General features: G+C 39.9%; 2 protein-coding genes across 3 annotated transcripts in view; one reads left to right on the top strand and one right to left on the bottom strand.

Moving 5' to 3' along the window:
• The window catches only part of GPR146 (G protein-coupled receptor 146), a 48,759-nt gene extending 30,062 nt beyond the window's left edge, over nucleotides 1–18,697 (bottom strand). The window contains exon 1 of the mRNA XM_009091833.4: nucleotides 18,004–18,697. The gene's annotated coding sequence lies outside the window, so the exon portion shown is untranslated. The remainder of the gene's footprint in view (nucleotides 1–18,003) is intronic.
• Nucleotides 1–24,465, top strand: part of C14H7orf50 (chromosome 14 C7orf50 homolog) — a 119,706-nt gene that overhangs the window by 70,480 nt on the left and 24,761 nt on the right. The window lies entirely within an intron of this gene.

Genomic DNA, 24,465 nt, shown 5'->3' with positions numbered 1-24,465 from the left:
TACAGGCACTTTTTTTCCCTGGTGCTCAGGGGAGCAGTGAATGTTTTAGCCATCAGTACTTGCTCACAAAATTTTGGAAAAGACTTTCCATCTGCTCTGATTGAAAATGCCAACTCTCAGATATTTTATCAGCACTTATTGTATCAATAAATAGATCTTAAAATCATAGACTCCCAGAGCTGCCTGGGTTTTAAGAGACCTTAAAGATCATTCACTTCAGCCCCACTGCTGTGGACACACCAGACCAGGTTGCTCAGAGCTCCATCACACCTGGCCTTACTTCCAGGGATGAATGCTACAAAACGGGAGACTGGAAAATAACATTTCCAGACCCAATCCTTTCTTCCTTCCTGAGACTCCCTGCTGAATGAAAACTTGATTATCTCTGTAGTGCTGTGCCCCTAACTTGCAGCAGCCACACCACTGCCTTGAGGAAGCTCCAGCTGCTTCTCCCTACCACTGATGTGTCCCTGTGCTGATGTGGGCATTTGTGACCTTATGGTGAATCAAATCACCCAGAGGATCTTTCTGAAAACCAGAGTACTCAAGGGCAGCCTCAGGCACTTGGCATTTGTGTAGCATGAGAGGACCATTTGTAATTTACTCGCCTGTGTATTTTGCCAAGTGTTTGATTCCTGTTCCCTGTTATTGGATGTAAATAAATCAGTAGCAATTATTTGGCAACAACCTTCCATAGTCATTTGCTCTGAAGAAACTTAGTCCCTGGTAGCATTAAGTGAAGGAAGGGGGGTTTGGCTGGGACACCAGAACCTTTCTTTTTTTTAATGCTCCCATGGGATCTTTCACTTCCACACAAGCAACTGCCTGAACTGGCCAAATGGTCTTGATTTAATGTTGCTTTATGAACACGACTTGTCGCAGCTGCAGGATGTCATAACCTCTATTTCCTTAGCTTAGATTTGAAATCTGGAGCCATATGATTCAGATGAACCACAACTGCCCCTGCTTAATTTAACTTGATGTATTTGTTTTGAAAATACTCGTTGTTCGCTCCAAGTTTTAGCTGCTAAATGAATTAAGCTTTTCTGCACTGGTAAATGGGGAATACTGACCAGCTTGATTAAAAAACTCCATAAAAGCTGCAAAGAAAGCTCCAGTAATCTTTAACTTACCAGTGCCAATGAAAATATTTCATTAGTGTAGACTTAAATATCAAAACTTGTTTTAAATACAGAAATTAGGGATTGTCCCTGAGATGAATGTAGCTCTGATAAAAAAAACCCAAAAACCAACAAATTCTTACAAAAATTATTGTATGTTGTACAGTATTTCAGGGAAGTACAGTGAGCTCACCAAAAACTGTTGCTGCAGACAGGATTCAGTGTACAAGATGATGAGCAGTACTGGGTTGGCATTTGCATCCAAAATATGATTTTACAGGGCTCCTGGTTTTGTGCAGCTTAGAAACTTTTGCACTTGAAGTAGAGCCAACTGGATTTGTAAAGATACTTATCTTTTTCTCTGGCCCCATTCAAATCACCAAAAAATATTAAGGCTGACAAGCCTAACTTTATATGTTTCTGAATTAATATTTTTATGTTAGATTACAGTACAGACAGATTTGCCCAAGTGCCAGGTTTGAAGTCACTCAGCTGGTTTCCAAGTGGCAAATGCTGCCTTCACTACCGTATGTCTGCTCTCCACAACAGTAAATATTAATGTCACAGATTAGTGTCTTTCTTTGTAACTTGTTGTGTTATATAATCTTAATTTAGTCCATTTTAATATGAGACTAAACTTTTCAGTTCTAGGTTCACACACACAGTGTGAATATGTCCTAGGAGATTTTTCTTATTACTTGTTACATAAATGAAGATTCGTTTACAGGCTCTAATTTTTAGAATTTTTTTTTTATGAGTAAGTTTATAAATGTCATAATCTAATTACATTCTTAACTTCCACTTTCTACAACTGCTTGTTTGTAGTGATATTTTGTAAATTTTCTTATTTTATTATTCCTAGATGCTCAGGGAGACTAAACAGAGTTTGAGAGCTGGGATGCTTTCCCAAATGTAGTTTAGAGCTGTTGGCCAGTCAGTGAACTGCTTGTGCAGTCTGAAATAGAAGTGGCCCCAGCAGCACCTGCTGGAACAGCATCTGCAGGATGCTAAGTTTGGCAAATCAACACCTGTGTGTTGGTAATGTGCAGGTGGATCAGTGTGAGGGCACCCGCAGAGCTGCTTCTAATTGTCAGGTGTGTCTTGTGGAGTGGAAAAGTGCAGAGGAAATTGTATTCAAATACTGAAAATTACCTTGCAATTAACATGCAATTTTACTTGATGGATTTTGGGCAATTCCAATTCCTGCCAACCTGCGTGGACTGAGAGAGGTTTCTTTTCCTCCTCCTGTTTCCTCTCCCTCCCAGGGTATTGCAACAAACTGGTTCTGACTTTAGTCTAAGGCAGTGGAGCCATTCTGGATGTAAAAGCTGGGGTTGGTGTCTGGAGGCAGTGTTGTGGTATGGGGACTTGGCTGAATTCCTTAGCAGTGATTCCATGACCAGCTGGAGCAATTTCTTGCACTTCACCATCCCTTCTTTTTTTTTGACATGGTCACTGAAAATTATTTATGCACCCATCCCATATTAGACTGTGCAATGTCCCAGCCTTGCAGGCTGACCTGACTTGATTTACATTCACACACAGAGCTGACATTTCACACATATCTCTGTCAGAGCTGCAGAGCTGATGGCTAAAGAACACTTTCTGTAACCTGCTGACAGCTCGATGGCACCATGTGTGACCAGCCAGCTCCCAGGAGGGGATGTGTTTGCCCCTGGCTCTCCTGGTGAGTTGAACGTGGGCACTTTCCTGCCAGCAGCCGTGTGAATGTGACCACCTCCAGTCACTGGGATGCCTGCACTGCCTCTAGTGCTGGTACCTGCCTGATGGCACGGGGTTATCTCTCAGCTCACCTGCTTCTGGGACACAGAGCTGCCTTCCAGCCTGCTGTCAGTAGCAGAGGTTGCTGACTGGAAGGTGTGCACCTTCCTCCAGAGAGAGGATGGTGAGTGGTGTAATGCTGGAGCAGGGAGAAGCTGATGTGGGCTGAACGTGTTGTTGAGACAGAAAAGAAGAATGGGATTTTGCAACAAGGAGGAAGTGGTGTGGTTGATTTGCCACATCAGAGTTCTCAGTGGCCCACCCATTTGTTTTGACATAAATACCTACTCTGGAGCTATGTCGAGGCATGAAGACAACACGTACCCTTACACTTGTGATCTCTGGGGTTTGTTGCTGTTCTTTGAAGAATGAGCTTGATGTTTTAATGTTTTGTTTGGAGACTCAAGCATTTAGATTTGTAATTCTGCCCTTCTAGCCATTTCCCTGATTTACCTTGCAGAGTAAACATCCTTTTGTTCCATTTCCCAGACTTCCTTTTCCTTGTCTTTGCTGTTGGCCTAATTTTGAGATATGATACTCAAGTCAGAGGTGTCTCTTTGGGAGCAAAAAAAAAAACCCCAACAGCTAAGGGTTTGAATGAGCTAACTATTTTCTCTGTTTAGAAGCAGCAGCTTACTTTCTAGTATTCTGGAAATCCTCAAACACAGATCCTGCCAAAGGCACCAACTTAAATGGCAGCAGTGCTTAGGAGAACTTGCTCAGGTTTTCTGGCAGCTCTTACAAGCCACTCAGAATAAACAAGCACATTGCTTGCAGCGAGTGCCCTGTAGTTTGGAAAGCCTTGCTGAAGGGAAATTTGTGAGGAATTTCTTCTTGTGGTTATAGTTCTCCATTTTCATATCTTCTACAGTGGGTCCAGTTTCCTCAGGGTTCGATATCTAGGATCTTAATATCAAATCTGGAATTAATACAGCTGTATTTAGAGACTAAGACATTGGCAGGGTTCATAGCAATAATTCACTGTGTGGCACAGTGGGGAACTCAGTGTGTTTTAAACATTCTCCCCCTGAGCTTGTACAGATTTTTATAGTTGAATTGAGGATTTATAACATGCTGGGTCTCATATTCCAGGTCTGTTTGTTTCTAAATCTATACACAGAACATGGACTAGGTCATAAATTTTTGCAGATGAAATGAAGGCTGATTAGAATTTTAATATTAAGGAAGGAAATGGCCTTGGGTAGAGCACTACAGAGCAGAACAGGCCTTCTGTTAATACACAAGAGTATTACTGTTTTCTTGAACTTTGCCTTCCAATCCAATTACAACTTGTGCCTAGAAATCATAACTCTGGTGCCTTCCAGTTGATAATGCTGAATGTTATCCTTGTCCAAGCTTATATAATTTCCAGTAGTAAAAACAATCTTGATTATAAAACTGCTAGATAATATACTCTTAAAACTGAGTTATGGCCAATAGTACATGGTCTTTGTTGATAAACAAAGCAGTCATGATGGTATATCAAATTGACCCAGTTCTGTCTCATTTTAAATTAAATGAAATCAAGAGTTTTTTCCTGGGACATGCAATTCCTGTCATGACATATTGTGTAACTCGCACTTCGTGATAAGAATTAAGACAAAGCTTTCAGTGTAAATGATTTTTCTTTTTTTCTGAGTCAAGCAAAATAACGGGAATCTCTGTGCTGGCTTTCATTTTAAGCACTTCTGTGATAGCATCATGCTCACAGTATGAAATGAGCTCATCCAAGGAGTACTTCCAGCCAGTTCCCTTATCAGCATAAGCCATCGTAGCTCAAAACTTGTCCTTCTGTGTCCTCCTCCCCTGCCCTCACTGCTAACTGGCCTGGACCAGATGCTGCATAATTCCCTGGATCTGTATTGACTGTCCTTTGGCTGCACACATCTTTGTTGCACTTTTACAGCAGAAAATATTATTACTGAAGTGTGGAATCACATTCTGGTATTACTTCATGAAAATTGATTCTGATTCCTCACTACTTCAGAGCATGTTATTAGCATAGTACAACTAATCATTTTCTTACAAAGGGAATGACAATTCTATCCTTGTTTAGATGCTGCCTGTGTATTTATAGGATACAAATATATGTAGCCAAATGTGGTGGCTAAACTTGGCTGCTTCTCCTGCTGCTTTCTGTGGTTTTGCTTCATTGTCCAGAAAAAGTGACAACATTTTCGACTCTCTTGCATCCATCACCAGGGTTGGTGAGATGTCCACTCTTGGCAGAAAAAGATCAATGCAGATTTGTTTATCTGGGCCTTTGAATTGTATAGCAGACTTCTATCCTTTATTATCTGTCTCTAAGAAGTTTTGTTTATCATTCTCACACCATTAAAACGTCACATTAGTGGCACAGTCTGAAACATATTTATCCCACTCTAAAATCTCAAGGGGTTGTGCACAGGCTGTTATGCAAGTAGGTTTATTTTAGATTTCTTCCCTTTTTTCTTTAATCACTTGTATAATGTGTTTGAAATGTATGTCTGATACTGATTTCTTTTTGTGTTCCATTGGGGACATTTGATTTTGCAGCTAAAAGGATTGAATACTAAATGTTCTTTTTGCATGGGTCCATAAGAGGGTATTTTCTTCTTTCAGGCAGAGAAAGGCATTCCTAGGATTTAAGGCTCGATAAAGTAACAAAAAATACAGCAAATCCAAAAAGACTGAAATAATAAAGTATTTTTATAATTTGGGGGGTTTTATATGGGGGTGAATCAGAGCAGAAAGAACAACCTATATGAGAGATATCATTCCAAATGAAGAAATTAAAATTATTACATTGGGTCATCCACATTGTAAGAACTTTTTGGATGAAATCTGACTTCTTTAGTGATTTTCTCCCTCTATATTAGCCCCCAAGTCTTTCAGTAACCAGAAATAAACAGGTTTGTGATTACTTGGTATAATGAATCTGATGCTGAGAAAGAGAGTTGTAGTCAAAGGTTTTTGTTTCCCTCTTGTTTCTTAAAGTAGAAAAATCCTAATGTTTCCTTTCTTTTCTGAGCTTCCAGACTGGAACTGAATTTGATAATACTGTTCCCAGGGTAAAATACCCTTCACAGATCTTCTTTGTAGGGCTTATGAATTCTTTTGTTTGATTTCTTGCAGGTTTTGGGCACAGCACAGTAAGTTTAGTGTTGGTATCTGCATTAGACTCAGCATTTCAGAAACATTCCAGTCTAAAGTTTCTGTTGTGATTCAGTGCTGAAGGTGCAGTGAGTTGGCAGCTCTGGACTCATTTCTTTCTGGCCATATGTTATCTTTGATCAGGAAACCATTTGAACTGAGATGCCTTCAGAAAATAACATGAGAATATATGGAAGTCCAGACCTTACCAGACAGTTTTGCTGCAAGGGAGGATCCAGTTGTGGTTTTGCCCACAAACACTTCTTATTTGTTGAGTTACAGTTCTTAATTACTCACAATTGTGAGGGATTTCATGTCAGCCATGTGAGCTCTATGAGCATTCAAAACTGAATTAGCATTATGAGCTTTCCATGTATTTAATAATATTTTCCATATTTAGTTCTTCCCCCTCCTCAATTCACCTCACTCAAAAGCTGAGGAGAAGGGAATGTGACTGAAGGTCACTTTCTTCAGTAGACCAAAATGCAAAACCTAGGCCAGTGATCCAGCTGGCATCTTACACTAGAAGCTCCTCAAATGATCCAGGCATCATAGAAAATTCTGGCATCAAACGAGGCAGTTGGTGACACCCGTTGCTCCAAAACTATCGAGTACTGCTTGTAGTGACAGACACGGGCAAGCAAAGTGCTCATCATGTGCCAGGAGCAGTGTTCCTGTCACTAACCCTGGAGATCTTCCCACCCAAAGTGGTACCTGCCCTGCTCAGTGGTCCTTAAATAACCCACCTGCTGCAGAAGCCAGTGGACACACATGTGTGTAACCCAGAGTGTCCCCATGAGCACTGAAAGAATTTTGCAGCTTTGTCAGACACATCTCCACCTAAGAGTTTCCAGAAGAACTGGTGGGAGTGCAGCTAAAACCTTCACCCATCATTCTTCCTGAAGGATGATGCTATATCCAATGCTTGTTCAGGCAAAGACATCCTAATCTTATTGTAATAGGTTCTAATTATTCACTTCTGCAAGATCCTTGCCTGGGAGTCACCACAAGCCAGATACACTCTGTGAATGATTATCCCAAGAAGTTCTTAATTACTGTGGAGTCACTCCAGCTCTTTCAAATGTATTGCCTGTACTGATACCATAAATCCATTTTCCTCTCCACTTGCTGTGGAGCCCTTTGTACCCTGGGTTTTGTGTTAATGAAGGCCCAGAAGTGCTTATTCCTCATGCTGCTGGCTGTCCTCTACAGCTGAGCATGTGCCATAGGGACATGGCTACAAAAGACACAAAAGGTCAGGTATTATATGGCCTAGTTTTAAAAATTCTGATTATCATTGTGGAGAAAGAGCCACAAAAATGCTGTGGAATTGTCTGTCTTTGTAGTGGATTTTGTGGCTTCCTATTTGCAACATTTGTTGCAAATAAATTTTTGCACTTTGGCCAAAACAAGACTGTTTTTATGACTTTACTTCAAAATGTGTTGAAAGCTTATGTTGCTGTGTTATTTATTGTACAGCACTTAAATAACTTTATATACTGAACATATGCTAAAGCAGAATTCACAAATGGCATCTCCCTCAGTGTAACTTCAGAAGAATTTCAGAGAACCTGCAGTTGGTGTCCTACTGCAGCCCTGTAACATTGCAAGGAAGACAGACATTCTAAAAGTTTTGGGCCAGAATTAGGAAAATTATAAATATTTGACATTGTGACAGTACCAGGAACATTAAGCCTAATTTGACTGAAATCCAAATACAAGCCTTAATCTAAGAAGCTAAAAGGAAAGTAATGAAAGATAGAAGGCTTTCACTAGGGATGAAGGATTTCAGAAGCCTTTAGAGGTCTGTATGCTCTGTTATATGGGTTATGTTTCTGACACTTCCCAATGTGGATCTAAAGTAGTTTTTTATTTAAAAAGGAAAGATATACAGGCAGTTTGGCAGTAGATCTACTCTCTGAATAGATAAAAATGCCTAAAAAACTCTTGACAGTTGCTTGTAAGAGGAGCTGTATTAGATATTTTTCTCCTTTTATTTCTAGTAAATTTATTGGCTGAAGAGCTTAGGAGGTGTTTCAGGCTAATTATCCATTTTCAAGCAACAACTGTGTCTCGAGTCTTTTGATCATGTGCCAGTTTTAAACTGAAAACAAACCTTGATATGGCTGTACTTTTCACTTCTTTAGACTGTGTCTTTTGTAGCTAGTCAGAACTTTTGTATAGATTTTCATATGTGTGCTTCTACTGTCAAATGTGTGTTCCTTTTACCTGAATGACACAGACATCCTCAACCAGCTCTGCTTACTTTAACAAAAAAGTTTTAAAGGAAGAGTGTTTTGCCATATCAGTTCTTACAGCATGTATGTCTTTTGCTGTTAAAGCACTCCTATTCCTAAAACATTTCCCATTATCACTGGTGTCCTGACAGCAATAATCTCTGAGGAGGTCTAATCTGAGACCAGGTTCAAAAAAAACCCTAAAAATTCCTAAAATCCTATGAGCTCAATCTAACTTTTGTTCTATGGTGACCAAAGGGTAAAAGAAACCCTTTTAAATAAATTTGTTCTCTTTCTAAATAGATTACTAGCCAAATGCATTTCAAGTATTTGTTCAACTGATCAAATATTGCTTTAGGTTTAGAAAACAAATTAACCAAATGTTTGAAGAATTAGACATTTTGTACCTGAACAATTCTGTTTCATTACTTCTGCACTGATGACCCTACTAACTGTGGTCAAAATAAAAGACCCTTACCATGAAAATAAGTCAGACACATGTTTGGTTTTTTTTTTTTTTTTAAGTTCTTCATGAAACAACTAAACTGTGAAAGTTCACACTCTTTTTATTTTATCCTTTTACTTGAGAGAAAGTCACACCAGTGTGTCAGATTTAAGTCCTTTAAGTCAGATTTAAGTCCTTACTTCTTCTGTGGATACACCGATTGGCTGAAGTACATATATGTATGTATATATGTATATTTGGCAGAAACATAACTTGACAGTTGAATATTAGTTTGAATTTGAGATAAAGATGTTTCTATGTGTGTGGGTTCAGAAAGCAGAACTGTCTGTCCTGACACTAAATAAGCCCAGTTCCCAGGTGGAAATTCTCAATTAACATGTCGATTAACTTCTAACTCAATGGCTGTGCTTTAAGATCCTGGCAGTGTTTGAATCACTGGTATTAGATGACATTCTTCTTTCTGCTCTGGAAGTAGAAGCTGTGAACTCCTTTTTCACACTGTTAGGGTAAGATTTTCTACTAATTAGCTAATAACAAGAGTGGGCTCCGAGACACATAGGCACGTCAAAGATATTTCTGCATGTTACCAATAATGAAGAAAAAAATTAACATTTAGGCAGTAAGATTTCAAAATCTCAGTTGATTCTTACAACTGCTCTGTTCTGTTCTGCTGGTAGTGTCTCCTGTCACAGTGTGCCCACTGTGAGCTTACAGACTTGGGTGATTATTGGATGCTCTGTTTACAGAATTGTGAGGCTTTTTTAAAGGTTGCTAGAGCTTAATTCCTAACAGGCCACTTGCTTTGAGTCATTGCTGAACTGAATGTTGTGATGCAAGTCCAAAAGGAAAAGCAAAGGGAAGGACGGGGGATGGCAACACTTGCTGTTCTTGAGCTGCCTTGACCACATCTTGCAATATGTTTTCATTTGTGCAGTATATGAAGATAACCTGTTTTCTTTATTATATTAGGTATCTTAATGAAGTTTTGGGTATGAGTTATTATTAGATGACAGCATTTATTTGTTTAATTAACTAAATGATACAAGTGAAATTTCATTTTGAACTCAGTCATCATCTGTTAAACTGCTGGAGCAGTTCAATAATTGACTGCTACCATTACCCACTCCAGAATGAGCAAGGAAACCCATGAATTTTTGCCTCATAAGACTTGTTTCTGATGTGTTTATGGAGCACTGGTGTGTAGGCAGTGAGTGAAGGGGATTTTCCTGCTCATTTGACACTGCAGGAAGCAAACCAGCATCTTCTCACTGGAGCTGTACCTTGAAATGGCTGCAAAACCTTGACAGCTCCAGTGGGAGCTGCCTGTTTGTTCCCTGGCTGTGCCTCAGAGTTTCTGATGGGCAGGTAACCAGCATCTCTGCTGGACAGGGAAACACTGCAGGTCAGGGAGTCACAGCTCCAGCAGCCAGAGGAGAAATGAACTGAAGCAGCAGCTCACCTGAGAGGATGAAGAACAGAGAGGAACTTCCCTCTTATACAGATACTCTCAGCATTGTGGAAATGTGAGTCCTGTACGCTGTAAGACATTTATTAATTGCTATGCTGGTTGTCTGTTGTAATTTTTAAATTTACTTGCTTGAGTCTGCAAGAAATCAATTTTTTTTTTAATCATATGAAACACCTGAGTTCAGGCCCTTGGAAGCAAAAATGATGCTTTCTGCCTTTACTAGACCTCTACTGTAATTTTTAAATTAGAGGGAAATAATTGAAAGCTCAAAACAGCAATGCATGATGCTACTAAAGAGCAACAAATACCAAATGATCTGAGGTAATTTGAGAGTTGATAAGCTGCAGTTCATCACCGCAGTATGTAAAAGGTAGGATACACTTAGCAACATTACGTATTTTACACTTTCACATTTATTTTAAGGAATGGTGTCTTCAGCCAGAGGGTGAAAGAAATGGGATCCCACAAGCTGCACCTCCACTTGCTTCCACCTTTCTGTCACCTCCTCCTTTCTCTGGCAGGAATGTTCACAGTGAATCAAATTAACAAACTGCTTTGGTAATAAAGTAACCTTTGTGAGGGGACAGAGAGGTAATTTTCACCCAAATGGGTTTGCAAAACTCTGCAAACACTTGTGCCAAGGAAGAGGTGGGAGATGAGGAGTGTGTCTTTCAGCAGCAATACTGACTTATGCAGGTTTAAATTGTTCCTAAAACTATTACCTGAGATTTATATTCATAAGTGTAAAGCTTTCTTTAGAGCCTAAACAGCAGCACTTGGTTGTGTAATCTTTCACTGTAAGCAGAATATGCTCCATCTAATTTATAAGCACATTGTTTGTTCCACTGCAGTCACTGTGTGGCTGTATCTCTTCCATTAAGTCAATGATCTCTATTCCATATAATGTGGGTATTCTAGTGTGAGGCAGGCAAGGAAGAAATCAGAGCTCTCTGTAATGACATTAAGCTTTTAGGTTACAGACAGAGTAAAGGACTCACAGCTGCTTAACGTATGCCCTCTGCCTGAACTCACTTTATCACTTGGTATCTGACTGCTCTCAACATATAAAAAGTTGCTGTGATTGATAGTTGGTTATACAATATTTGTCAGGGTGAACTGAATCATTATGTGTACAGATTCAGGGATACAGAAAAATAAAGCTGAAAGAAGAACAACAACAAAAACTCTGACATCTTTCCCATTCATTAAGCTTTCCTAAGGCAACTGGTTTTGTTTGCAGGAGTTAGTGGTTGCTGGTTTTTCTAACTAGCAATTGCTGAGTGATTTAGAGTACATCTCTGCTCTTTTGTTTGGATTTCATTTGCGAAACCATTTAGAGTTATAAAACTGTCAACTTAAGAACATTCTATATATTTTGCCAGTGAGGGCCTCCTCTATGCAGAGTTTATGCATTTCTCTCCATTTTGGGTGCTGTTTGAATTCTAAGTATGTATCACTGTCGTTCTTTTTCTAGTTGTTCAAATAATTCCCACTGCCTTCTTTAGAGCAGCAGGAATCCTTGAAGTAATTATGAAATTGCATCTCAGATCAGATATTGCTAACCACAACATCTCACCCTTGGCCAAACCTAGTCCAGCAATGCAGTAATAGAATGTTCTGCTGATGCTTAAAAACACTTGAAATTTAGAAACCCTGACTGCAACTAGAATTGAATCATGCACCTAAACATTAGAAAGCATAGACCAGAACTGTTAATTATGTTAATTACAGTAGTTAAACCACAGTGTGGTACCTTTCTAAACTCTCAGGTGCCCTAAAATAACTACAAGCTAGTTGAAAAACGTTATGCAAACTTTTATTACCTACTGCTTGGAGCTTTGCTCACTGTTTCTCTCCTGCAGAATTCCTTTGGTGGCTAAGCTCAGCTTTCCATCATGTGGAAGCTGTAGGGCCCAGGTCTATCATCATTCTGTACAACCTCAATCTCTCCTGGCCATGCTGCTGACCCTGTTTTATGCATTTCACGTATTTATTTCAGATTTTCTATTCCTATCATTCATAAGGTATGGCAGACATAAGTCATCAAGAACTTAAATTATATAAATGTGGCTGTGACAACTTTCTGTAGCTTGAAAGTTGGAATCTATAATGAATTTTCACCACTTACTGTTCCTGGATGCTTGGTTGGTCATGTACAGTGGGAGATAAGCCAGTGCTTCAAAACTGCTTTGGAATTTTTGGAGGCAAAAGTTTTTAAGGTTCAATGACAGATTTTAGGAAAGCCTTAAATAACTGAAGAGTTCACTCAGCGAATCTGGAAGAATCTGTGCAGGAAGTACAGTGTTTTGTCTTTGCTATCTTAATAGAAAAACAGGTTCTGATTTTCCTGGCTTCCCTAACTTTTCCAGAGATCCCTGTTGTCCTTGACTTCACATTTCAGTAACCATGCTTCCTGCATCCCTGGCAGGAGATCTTATCTCCATTTTCCACCTTATGACCTTCCAGTACAATTTTAGCTCCCAGTATTGCAAGGGAAAGTATTATTTTTTAAAGAAAGTTTAAAAAAAGAAAAGATAAGGAAATTTCTTTGTGAAACTTGATTTTTTTTCTTCTCCTTTGGAGACTGCAGTTTTACTTAACATGTTTAAGGAAACATATTGACTTTTACTTCAGTCTTCAACAGAGAAGTCTCCTATCTGCTTGCTCATTTCACATTCACAATAATGGAATGTTTCTCATTAAGGCAGAATATTTTCATTTTGATTTTAGTTCAATTTTTCTGTTTCAAAGTATATTTTATTTGCAATTATAAAAAGAAATACAAAGCTTTTCTGTTGCCATTCAACAACGAATTATGACATCTTGGCTTTTTTCCGGACTACTTAATTTTTTAAAATTTTGTTTTGAAGATCAGCATTTCCCCTGAGATGGACCCTCCATTTGCTGTTACTCTCTCTCTTCCTTTGCTCTCCTTTTTTCTGCCAGGCACAAACTACTTCACTTGCAAAGCTCTGCAGTCTAATCCCACTGTAGCCATTATCCCTATGCACTATGGAAATGTTGACTCTTGGTTCAGCAACAACTCAAACATTTACCTTTGACCATCTGCGTTCTCTAATGACCATCTCCAGTCCTGTGCTGCCCTGTGTGCCATGAAGAAGTTCCTTGTTGTTCCTATCTTAGAACTTTCTTTTGATCCCTGCAAAATTACACGATAACAGAACAGGTTTGTGATAAACTTAATCCTCTTGTTGCCGTGTCCAGGCTTTCTTGTATTTCACATCTTATTTCATCTGTAGTTTTCCACTCTGTTTTGAATTTAACTTTAAAATTACGTGGGCAGCTGTCGCTTCCTGTTGTATTTATACTTAGTTTATCAAAGATGTGAAATATAAACTCAGCAGTCAAAAACTTGGCTTTAAAACTATCATGAGTTGCAAATTCTGTCCGTGTAAATTCTAGTACTTATTTTATAAATTTGCTTAAGCTACTTATTATTGAAATAGAAATTAATACAATTTTATTTTAGGATAATTTTCTAGATGCCTTAATTCCAAAATAAGCAAACGTTACCAACCCCTTGTTTTGTGCTGCTTTACAATGATGCTTTTCAGTGTGGTCTGCTGGAATACCATCAGGTTTTATGGAGCATTTTTACTAAACAGTCAACAGGTTTTAATTTAGCTTCTTAAATCATAATTGTTTTTCAATTTTCTGCTCTGCCTCACAAACGCATAATGAAGGCACACCTGATGCTATAAAAACCAGATGTCATTTCAGTATTTTCAGCTGTGTGATAAATTTGGAGAGCTTAAAAGTTGTTATCACAGATGTATAGTTACCAGAGAGCTCACAAGGATAGGATTTTGGAATGGGTTGCACTTTGTTTTCAAAGACTTTCAAAATTATGGATGGAATTTTCTTAAGGAACTTTCAGGGGACCATTTTAAACTTACAAACAAATTCAAATTCTTTCTCCCTACCAGTCATGTTAAGTACCACTTGCACTTGCTCATGGGGATTTGAAGAGCAGCATGCAGACCTGAAGGAAAGTTTGATTGTGTAATTCATGCCAGCTCTTAAAAACATTCCTCCTTTACTGTTCTGCTTGAGAAAGAACTTCTTAAAACAGAATGTGAACTGTGCCTGAAATACAGTTTTATAGTACTTGTTTCTTTAAACATTTTCAAATTCTGCATACAGGTGTTCAAAGGTCTCTCAGTGGAAATGATATATATTTAGAAAAAGGATAATTTCACACAAATTAATTGTCACAATCTCAATCATCTGTCTCTGGTTATCACTAGGCAGGAAGTCAAATGCAAAAATCAGTAATGCCCATCACATTTCTTCTTTATTTTGTTTAAAGGTGTCTCTCTTTTCTCAGCCAAACTGAGGGTCCAGTTCTCTGTCTCCCAAACCATTTAGGTGATTTTAAAGCAAACCAAGAGGCAAGACCTGTGCTGAGGTTGTTGATACCCTTATGCTCAGGATGAAGGTGCAGGACAGTTGAGAGCCTGCTCGTGTTCCAAGTGCTGCTGTGGGTGTCTATTTTAGGGTGACTGAATCATGAAATGATCACATTCTGCTACAGAAATGAATCCTGCCCACTCCATTTTCCTGAGTTTCTCCTCTTGGGTCTTGTTCTCACAAATTGAAAGTTGCATGTTCCTGCCTACGTTTGCATGTGCAGCTGAGTATATATAAATGCAGGTACGCATGAAACACGTTCTGGAATATTTAGCTAGGTTTTGAAGAAGATCTTGGTATAACTGACTAAAACTGGTCTTAGTTTTTATTAAGAAATTCAAGAAAAAAAGTTCTGCTAGGTCTGGGAGAATACAGAGGGTTTGAGAGTAGTGTGTATGTCCCAGGACATTCATTCCCTGTAGCTATACTTCCTGTTAACTCTGCAGCTGAAGACAGTGACAACTTGTTGGAAGGAGGTATGAAGTTTTTATGGGTTTTGTTTACCTTGTTTTTAACAAAAAATGTCTTCCTAAGTCAAAAACAAGGATTCCCATTTGAATTGTAGGGAAAACCACCTTTCCTATGGACCAAAAACCATTTATTTTCTACTTAATATTTAATCTTCAGCTTCACTAATCTTTCCCATAAATGGCAAAAACGTACCTTCTCCAGCTGTATGTTAATTATGTTCCATTTTTAAGTCAGAATGGGTACATTACAGAGAAGCTGTCAATTTGAGACTGAGCAAACTAAATATACTCAGCTGAGTGAATCCAGCACTGTGAACATGAACCACTGGTATAAATAGGAAAGGAGACACCTTGGAGCTTTACCATATCCAAGAAGTGTCAGATCATGTTCATTTGAAAGGGATGGCAATTCTCTTTTCCCCCCAGTGCAGGCATGAATACTGTTTCACCGAACACAGGCTATCCAGGTGTTCAACAGTCTCTTGTGTTTGCACCTTTAATGCTGAATTTCAGTATTTTTTAAATGGCCATTCATCTTGTTTTTTATAATCCCAGATCTTTTCCTTCATAAAGACTTAAATGGGGGATATTAAAACAAAGTGTCAGTCCTTCCACCTTAAAAACACTTCCATCTAGTTTTCTGACTTTTTCAAATCCTTATGGACTGTTTTCAAACAGCTCTTTTACAAACAAGCATTGCTTTAAGGACAACTGGCATTGAGCTATTAGGAACTCTTGATTATGATGAAGATGTGTTTCATTATTGAGGACAAAGTACTCCCAGTGATATGGACCTCCATAGAAACATGAGAAATTGGTTCCCAATAGTTCTTTTCTTTTGTATCCAACTCAGCAAAGCAACATGGGATTCTTGCAGATGTAGAGTCTGAAGGATAGGTCACTGTGCACAGAATTAGCCTTAATAACATTGCCATGCCTGAAAAACCCTGGTATGACTGCTAGAATATCTGTATTTGATCACAGCTTCTGATAGAGACAATACATTTCTTTCTATGGTGGGTGTTTGAAAAGAAGATATTCCATTAAGAGTGGTCACTCCTGCCACTTGGCTTCTGAAAAATGCATCACTATGAACAAAAAAATCCCACACTTAAAGGTAATAACTCTATTTTTGCTGAGGGAGTAATGGGGAGGAATATCCCTTGAGCTTGAGAATGCCAGTACAAGCAGTATGTGTTGTGTAAGTCCCACCTAAGCTTTCCTTGTCTGAAATGTTAAATAAAGACTTTAATGAGTTCCTCTGCATAAGGATAAATTTAGCTCCAAGAGCAGTGCAAAGCAGACTTGTTGATTGGTGTGGGAATGATTGCTGTGATTCCTGAGCTATGAAGGTGCTGTCATTTCTGCAAAGGATCTGTGCAGGGGAGGCAAAACAGAGAACTGACTGCAAAATGAATTGTGGGTCTGTGGGTATGCCCAGAACTTCATGTAGGGTCCTATTCTATTATGAATCATAACTTTGCTTTTTTGTTGTAAATGATTGTTCTTTAATTACACCTTCAGCTATAATTTTGCAATCCTTTTGTGTGAAAAGTTCAAAACTGGATTAATAAATTGGTCTAGAAACTTCTTACTATTTAAATACTGCCTCAGCTATTTTTGTAGCTTTATTAGAACAGTTCATGCTTCAACTTACGGAGTTTACTTTTGGTCATGGGGGTATTCTCTGGGTCATTCTTTAAGTGGCTGAGTCATCCATTTCTGTGTGACATGCAAATAACAAAATGACCCTTTAAAAGTGTGTGTTTTCCAAGGAAAGAGCAACACTGCACCTGCAGATGCACATCTGCACTTGCTGTATAAATTCATGCATTCTGTCTGCTGGTACTGAGCTGGAGATGCTGGGAAGTCTCTTCTCTCTGCTTTCAGATTTGGTGCCCTACAGGCTGTGGATAAAGAGGTTCTGAAACATTTAAGTGGAAGTGGAGGCATCCAGTCCCTCTCCAGCAGTGAGCATGTGTGTTGCTGTCAACATCTCACGATGACCAGCATGAGGGGGACAAGCACTGTTGCTCTTGCTCCACAGGCACCTATTTATTATCTGTCCCAGTGAATTCCTGCCTCTGCTGGAGAAGAGATGGAGCTATCATCATTTTTGCTTGCCTTGCAGAAGGCAGGCTTTGATTTCACTCTCTGTGTCTCACTGAGGTCTATGTAAATCATCTCAAGTTGGCCAAAAACTTGAGAAGAATGTTGTAATCTACAGCTGTTATCTGTGCCTTCCCCATTTTTATTGGGGATAAAGCCTGTTTGCATTAGGGTAAAGGCAAATACGCATGTGGTGCATAAACCTGTGTCGGTCGTTCCTAAACAACGTGCCAGAAACCCCCCTTGGCTGTGTTAACAACTAATTGCCAAGTTCTTTTTGACAAAACAATCAGCCTAGCCCCCCGTGCATACACGCTGCTGCGAGTCGCGGTGCAGAGCAGCACATGGAACTCGGTGCAAGTATGTTCTGTATGTGGCTGCTATGGTGATTAAAATACATAAATAAAATAGATAAATATGGACCATATTAGAAATCCATTACTGGCGCTCTCTCAGGTCACAGGCAGCTCCAGCGTGCGGTGTCAGCCGTGTTCCCCTGCTCCGAGCGGGCCCGCGTGGAGCAGCAGCTCCTGGGGGGGCTGCACTTACGCAATGGCCCTGTCCTACCTTGTCAGCTCGCAAATTCAACACAAAACGGGTAAACAAAGGGCTTTTGTGCACGGTTTATAGTTCAGTGAGGATTAGTGGCCTGACACGGTTCTCAGACGGGACAAGCTTAGCGTTAAGTCGCCCGAGGTTAACGAGGCAAACTGTGCAGGCTGGAGCAGAAGGGTCTCTCGGCTTTCGGACGCGGGACAGGGAATTGTCAAAAGCGGGTTCTGCTTACCTGGGTTGGTGTGTCCGTCACGTGTTCCCAGCGTTCCAGGTGCCTCAGGATGTGGGTGATCTCAGGCACTTGCTCACAGTCCGTCCCGCAGCTCCAGAGGTCCCCTCCGCCGGCTTGGACATCCTACCCTGTTCGTGGGCTCCGGCTGGATCAGATTCCTGCTTTTCTTCCCCCTTTCACCTTTTAGCGTTCTCTGACCGTAAAATCCATCCCTTTCCTGAAATGCAGAACGATGCACTTGTCCAATGAAGTTTTTCCAGGCGGGATTCAAATTCCAAACAAGCCTTTCATTTCCTTCGCGCCGGGGGGAGAGCGAAGGCAGGGAGGCGAAGGAAAGCGCTCGCTTCCTTTAAATCCCCACCAGCGTCTTCCCAGCGCTGGAAGCGAAGTAGCTTGTCATGGTGATCTTCGGAGTTTAACTTTCGAGGGGGAGGGAGAAAGTGGAAAGCAAACTGAATGCTGTAGTGGAGATTTCTCTCTTCCCCCACTGGGCCCCTTGCCGACTGTTTTTATTGATTTCAATCACTGGAGGCTCGCTGGCTCTCAGAAGAAACACTGTGTAATGTGTTCTTTCCTGGCTTTCATTAAAGAAACTCAATGCAGTGCGGTCACGCTGCCGAGCTCGCCTGGCAACCTGCCTACACCCTGTGGTACCTCTTTCATTGGAGGAGATCGAGCTCGTGGTTTGGGGTTGGTTTATTTATTTTTTTTCTAATTCTCCAGCAAGGATTTCAAAACAGCCTCTGCTCCGCTCCTACCTCCTCTCCCAGCCCAAAGCCTTTTTAAGCCTCAGAAGAAATTGTCAGCACCACTAAAGGGGGCGACTTTGGTGGCACTGAAAGCACGGAGTGCTGCGACAGTCTCGTGCTCCTTCTATTAAAATTCCTCTGCGTTTCTGGGGAGGGGTTAAAAGGGCTGTGTGTAAGCCACAGGGATGTGGATACAAATGATTTCCGAGGGGGGTTCTTTTTTTTTTTTTTTTTTTTTTCAGTTCCATGTTCTTCTGATTGCTTAACACGGTTTAATTAAGAGTAGGGGAGTAAGCAAAATCCTTCAGCAAATATGTGAGAATTCCTGGCCGCACTGTAGTTGTAAATGAAGCAAAACTGCATTCCCCGAGTCTGCAGTTGTGGTGGTGTCTCAAGGATTTCTGTTGTACTCAGGGCTGTAATACTGGTTGAGAAAAATGAGAAATACAATACGATCCTAATTTATGCCTGGGAACTTAATCTGCCAGAGCGCAGGAGTATGTACTTTATAGGAGTAACAGTCTATAAAGTGGAATTCAATGAGCTGCATTCTTGAAGTTGTGTATTCTGTGTGCCTGTAAATGCTTTCATGTAATTTAGTAAATTGTTCAATTTCTTCTTATTCAGCAGTTGCTAATGATAACACTTTGTATGCTCTTCACAATTGGCTGTAAATCTGAGACATGCAAAGATCACACAGTTGTAAATTAAACCAGGTTTCAAGCTCATCAAGGTGCATCTATTCTAAATTACAGCTGCAAGTTTAGGGTGCTACCTGATCACTTGTGTTCCTGAGATACTGTAGCTGCATACACATGGAGGCTTTTTAAAAAAAAACCAAACAAAATTCCAACATTTACATGACCACAAAAAGAATCCTTTCCTGGAACAGAAAGATAAAAAGGCTATTCTTCAATCTCGTTTCCTGCAGAACTTGTTTGAGGCTTCTCTGCCTGGGTTGAATCTACAGAAAGCTTTCCTAATCAACTTAATATACTTTACTGCCAGTGGTTTTGTTGTGAGGAGTTGAGATTCTACAAACACCTGGCTTTTATGAAAAATGTTATATTTTTCTTTGAGCAGCATATAATTTGTAAAAGGTCTTCCTCTGTAAGCACTACAGACGTTGTATAAAGAGTACTTCTACTTGTTGCTTTTCATTTAAAATTTGCTTTCTGCATGATAATGAAATTTCAAATGCCCTCTCTGGTCATACTTCTTCTTTTCATGGAATGCTAAATGGTAGAAAATAATTATTTAAATTCAGAATGGCCTTGAACTGTTTTATGCAAATTATCTAGCTGTAGTTGTAGCACAGCTCTTTGGCCAGCTTTGGATTGTAAATAATTTGTCAATCTTTCTTTTTTGAACCTTTTGTCTAAGGGTCTGCCAGCCTTTCTTCTCTGTGGGTTTTGATCTGTGTTTATAGATTCTGCTTTTTGTTTTTAGGCTGGCAGATGGCCAGTTATTTATCTGGGTTCTGTGCATTGTGTGAGGCAGAAACAGGACGTTTTGCATGCTGATATCGTCCATGGGGCATCTGGGGGGCAAAAGGCTGCTCCTTAGCAGAAGCCATTACATGACGTGTCAGTAGCTCTTGGTCAGTGAACAAAGCCCCTTTTGACATTTCTCTATGTTAGAAGTTATGAAATAACATGAGCTTCATGAACAAACAAGGTGATACAATGCTCCTACTATGAAATAAGCCATATAATCCATTCCCTCTCCATTCTGAACTCTCTGGAGTTCATAAATTTGATGCCCTTTTTATTTGTTTGTCACTGTTATTTTATTCTTTGAATTTCTGCTGTTGTACAGACTTCTTGTGCTGCACTTTGAGAAAAGGATAAAAGGATATTGGTTTTGGAGGAGCTGGATTCACTGGTTCTAATAAATAGTGAATTTGGTGTTGTGGCTTGGTTTGTGGTTCCTTCTATAGGTTTGGCAGCCAAGCCAAAATCCTGATCAGGCAGGAAGTTCAGACCTACAGAGACGAATCCCAAAGGCAGAATGTCATAGATGAGTATTCTTTTCACTGTGGCAATTCCTCAGAGTTTCTGACTCTGCCAACATTATTCTGTGCTGGCTGTGGACAGCCAGGGGTGCAAATGTAGGAATTTTGAAGGAGTGAAGAGCAGGAATAGAAGTCTTTAGGAGATCTCTCCAGTTCTACTTAAGTGTGAGGCCATCAAGGACTGGAAGCAAATCTAAAAATGCACTTAGTGCTCTGTGGAAGCACAACACAATTAGTTTGCTGTTATTAGTGCTGTTATTCCCTCCTTGGTGCTGCTTGCTCAGCTATTGCAGTTCATAGTCCCCTGAGAGTAGAAGCTTTTATGCAGATACAAAAACTGCCCTCAAAAACAACACCTGTTTGGTTCTGCCACTCTCATTGAAGGGAAAAAAAAAAAAGAGTTAGGTATCTTCAAGAGAACCTGTACATCTTTTTGCTGCTTTCTCTTGCAGTTCCAGTTGTATTTCTCTGTTCTGTATTGCTTAGCAGGGCTGTTTTATAGTATTAAACACTTCCTGTCTGTGTGAGCTGGCTCTCCATTTATGATTGTAAGCTCAGTTCTAAGGATCATTTATAAAATGTTTCAAATTTGTGCAATATTTCCAGATTACAAAGAATGATGGAAAACTTTAACTGGTATCTAAAAGTGATACAGCTGAAGCCTGCAGCTATTTTGAGTCAGATGTCTTGGACTATTTAGAGCATATTGCTATATTTACACACAGCTCAGAAAGTTGGAGACTGGCATTGATGAAAGGCCATGTATTGGCACCCAAGCACTTTGCCAGCAGATGGACATGGTATGATACAAACATGGGGAATTTGCTTGCTCATATCTCTGTGCCTGTGCAAAGCTGACATGGGCTTTTATGAGCATAAGTGTGAAAGATTTGGGGGCCTGCCTTTCACTCAAAAAATGGCATCCAGTGGCAATATCCCTTTTAGCACCTTTTCAGACCTTCTGGAAAGTTTACAAGTGGAAGACTCCCACCTCCTTAATCACAAGAAAACACTGGCTCTGCTCTGAATGTCATTCATTCAAGTGTGCTGACCTGGCCTGACCTTGTTTAGGTTGAGATCTAATGAGCCCACAACCCAAGGTGGTGTGGTAGCTCTCAGCAGGCTTTGCAAATAAGCAAGTGCTGTTTTTCTGTGTGCATGTGGTTTAAATTTATCATGTCAATAAACAAGTGTCTCACATGCTCAAATAGGGACTTTACAATGTTGTAGTTCAGGCTAAATTGTAGCGCTACAAATTGTGATGTCACTTTATAAATATAGAAGGAGACAACCTGGAATATTTATGACCTCAAAACAATGAAGTCCTGTTGGTTGGGGTTTTTTAGTTTAAATAATGACATAACACTAAAACTCTTAATCCAAATGGGTCACAAACATCTTCCAGATGAACAGTCACACTAATGGTTTGGGGAAAATAAAATCCCAGGCTGTTGATTTAAGGAAAGGAGAGGTGCATCAATAGATTAATAAATAATAAATATAGCTTGGATTTAAATTCCAGTGGAAGATTTGGTTTTGTTTTCTTTCAAATCCCCAGGTTTGGGAGAAGCTTTTTTTTTTTATTAATTGCTATTAAATTACCCTCACTGATAAGATCACCCTCAGCTTCAGTAGGGACCACACCACCAAACATAGGTATTTTCTGAAGCACATAAAACCTGAGGTTTTCAAAGTAAAAACCAGTCTAGGGCAGACTGTGGCACTTCCCATTAAATTAACCAAGTTGACATGGATGGATAAAAGTATATTTGGAACTGGACAAGTTGTTTGAGCTGTTGTAAGTACTCTGTAAGTACTCTGTCAGTACTGTAGTGGTAGTCCCAGGCAGAAGCTGATTGATCCAGTTTTCCCTGGATGATGTTGTGGGGCAGCAGAAGGTGCCTCCAGCTGTAAATCCCGACCCTTTCCTGCCAGGACAGCCCTGCAGGAGAACAATGCTCTTGTGTCAGACAGCCCATGGCCCATCCATGCTGGAAACAAACGTTGTTAGGGCTTGGTATTTACGTTGGGACCTACAGAGAGGGAGCAACTTGTTTTGTTTTTAATGGAGCCGTCAGGGAGAAGGATAAAAAGCTTTTTGATAATGCAAGGAATGTGGGGAGGGGGGGGAAGGGGAGTTACCAAGATATGCATTTACTGTAAGTATGAAGAAGCAGAGGCTTCTTTATCAGACTGGCTCTAATGATGTGCCACAGTCACTTTATTTGAAAGCTTCATGGCTCACAGAAAAGTAAACAAATTCATTACATTATTTTTAAAAGAAGATTAACTGTAGTGTGTCGTCTGTTGGACAGCTGCTGTAGTAATCTTTTACAAACACTTTATAAATGACCACCCTCAGTGTTTTCTAGGGCTTTGTGTGGCTGGATTGTTATTTTAGTAAGTACCAGGGTGGCTTTTCAAATGAAAACGTTGTTTCCTGTGTAACAATTCAGTTCTACCTTCGCCCTAAATATTATTTTGTTCTCAGCATGATCTACAAAATGTTTTCTATACTAATGCAACATATGTTGCTTTTTTGCATGTGTTTGTAATGAATGCTGGCCTTTCCATAAAAGCACTTAAAAAGTATTTTAAACAAGAAAAAGCAGCTCCACTTTAGTGTTCTACTTCCATTAGTTCTGATTTCTGCTTTCTCAACCCTTCTCTGGTCTGTGAAAACACCAAGTTGAAAAGATGAGTCAGAGTCAGCCTAGATGATAGGTGAATTGACACTGAACAAATGTTGAAACCCCAACAGGTGTCTTTGGCAAATAAGATTGTATTCAGGTATTGCCTTGTTTAACATTCTTTGGTTGAATGTCAGCAAGAATAACATTATTTAGCTCTGTGTCTGGATTTGTGTTTCAAAGCCCTTGACTGACGCAAATTAATGTAACACCAAGGATTTGTGAACTTATAAAGTGGTTTTAACCAATCTTGCCATAAAGCAGTTGATCTTCTCGTGCATTCAGGTTCCAGTTACAGATTCCTTGAACAGGTGAGTGGGCAGCAGGGAGAGAAGAAAGAGCATTTCTTTCTCACCCAGTTGGCCTCCATGGGTGTCTCAGGCTCTAGCAGAGGACCATACCTGGCGAGTATCTCCCTTAGATATCTGGGAATGCCTGGAATGAATCTCATCTTGCTATGGAACAGCATTGTATTTCTACACAACATAATCTCACACTGGATTTTCCAGGATAAACAGTGTTTATAGTCAGATGAACTATGTACAGCTCTTCATCTGTATGTGAAATATTTATTTTCATTTGGGATATACTGATGCACATATTTATGGTAATATGGTTTTAGATGTGAATAATTAACTGTTCTGTCTGCAAACCTAAAGAAATGTCAACCTTTGTGAGCCATGTATCTGTGTATGTTTATTGAAGATTGTGCATATGTTTCCTCAAGATTGCTAAAGGATCTCCAAGTGGTCTTGGATGAAGAAGGGAGTTGTCACATCTTTGCCCTTGGCATAATTGAGATGAAGCCTCTGCATGGCAGACAGAGGTTTCCTCAATCCAGGGGAGTGTGTGGTTACGCAGGAAACACAAACTGAGGAGCTTCAGGAAACCTTACTGCTCCCACTGAAATGTTTGTGTGCTGAAAAAACATCCAAACCCTCCATCCACTGTGAAGCAGCCTCTGCTGATCACATGCCCTCCTCAGGATTGAGTGTGGGAGAGCAAACAG

The sequence above is a fragment of the Serinus canaria genome, chromosome 14 (genome assembly GCF_022539315.1).
Source record: "Serinus canaria isolate serCan28SL12 chromosome 14, serCan2020, whole genome shotgun sequence".
Taxonomy (NCBI): domain Eukaryota; kingdom Metazoa; phylum Chordata; class Aves; order Passeriformes; family Fringillidae; genus Serinus; species Serinus canaria.
This window is presented reverse-complemented; position numbering and strand designations above follow the sequence as displayed.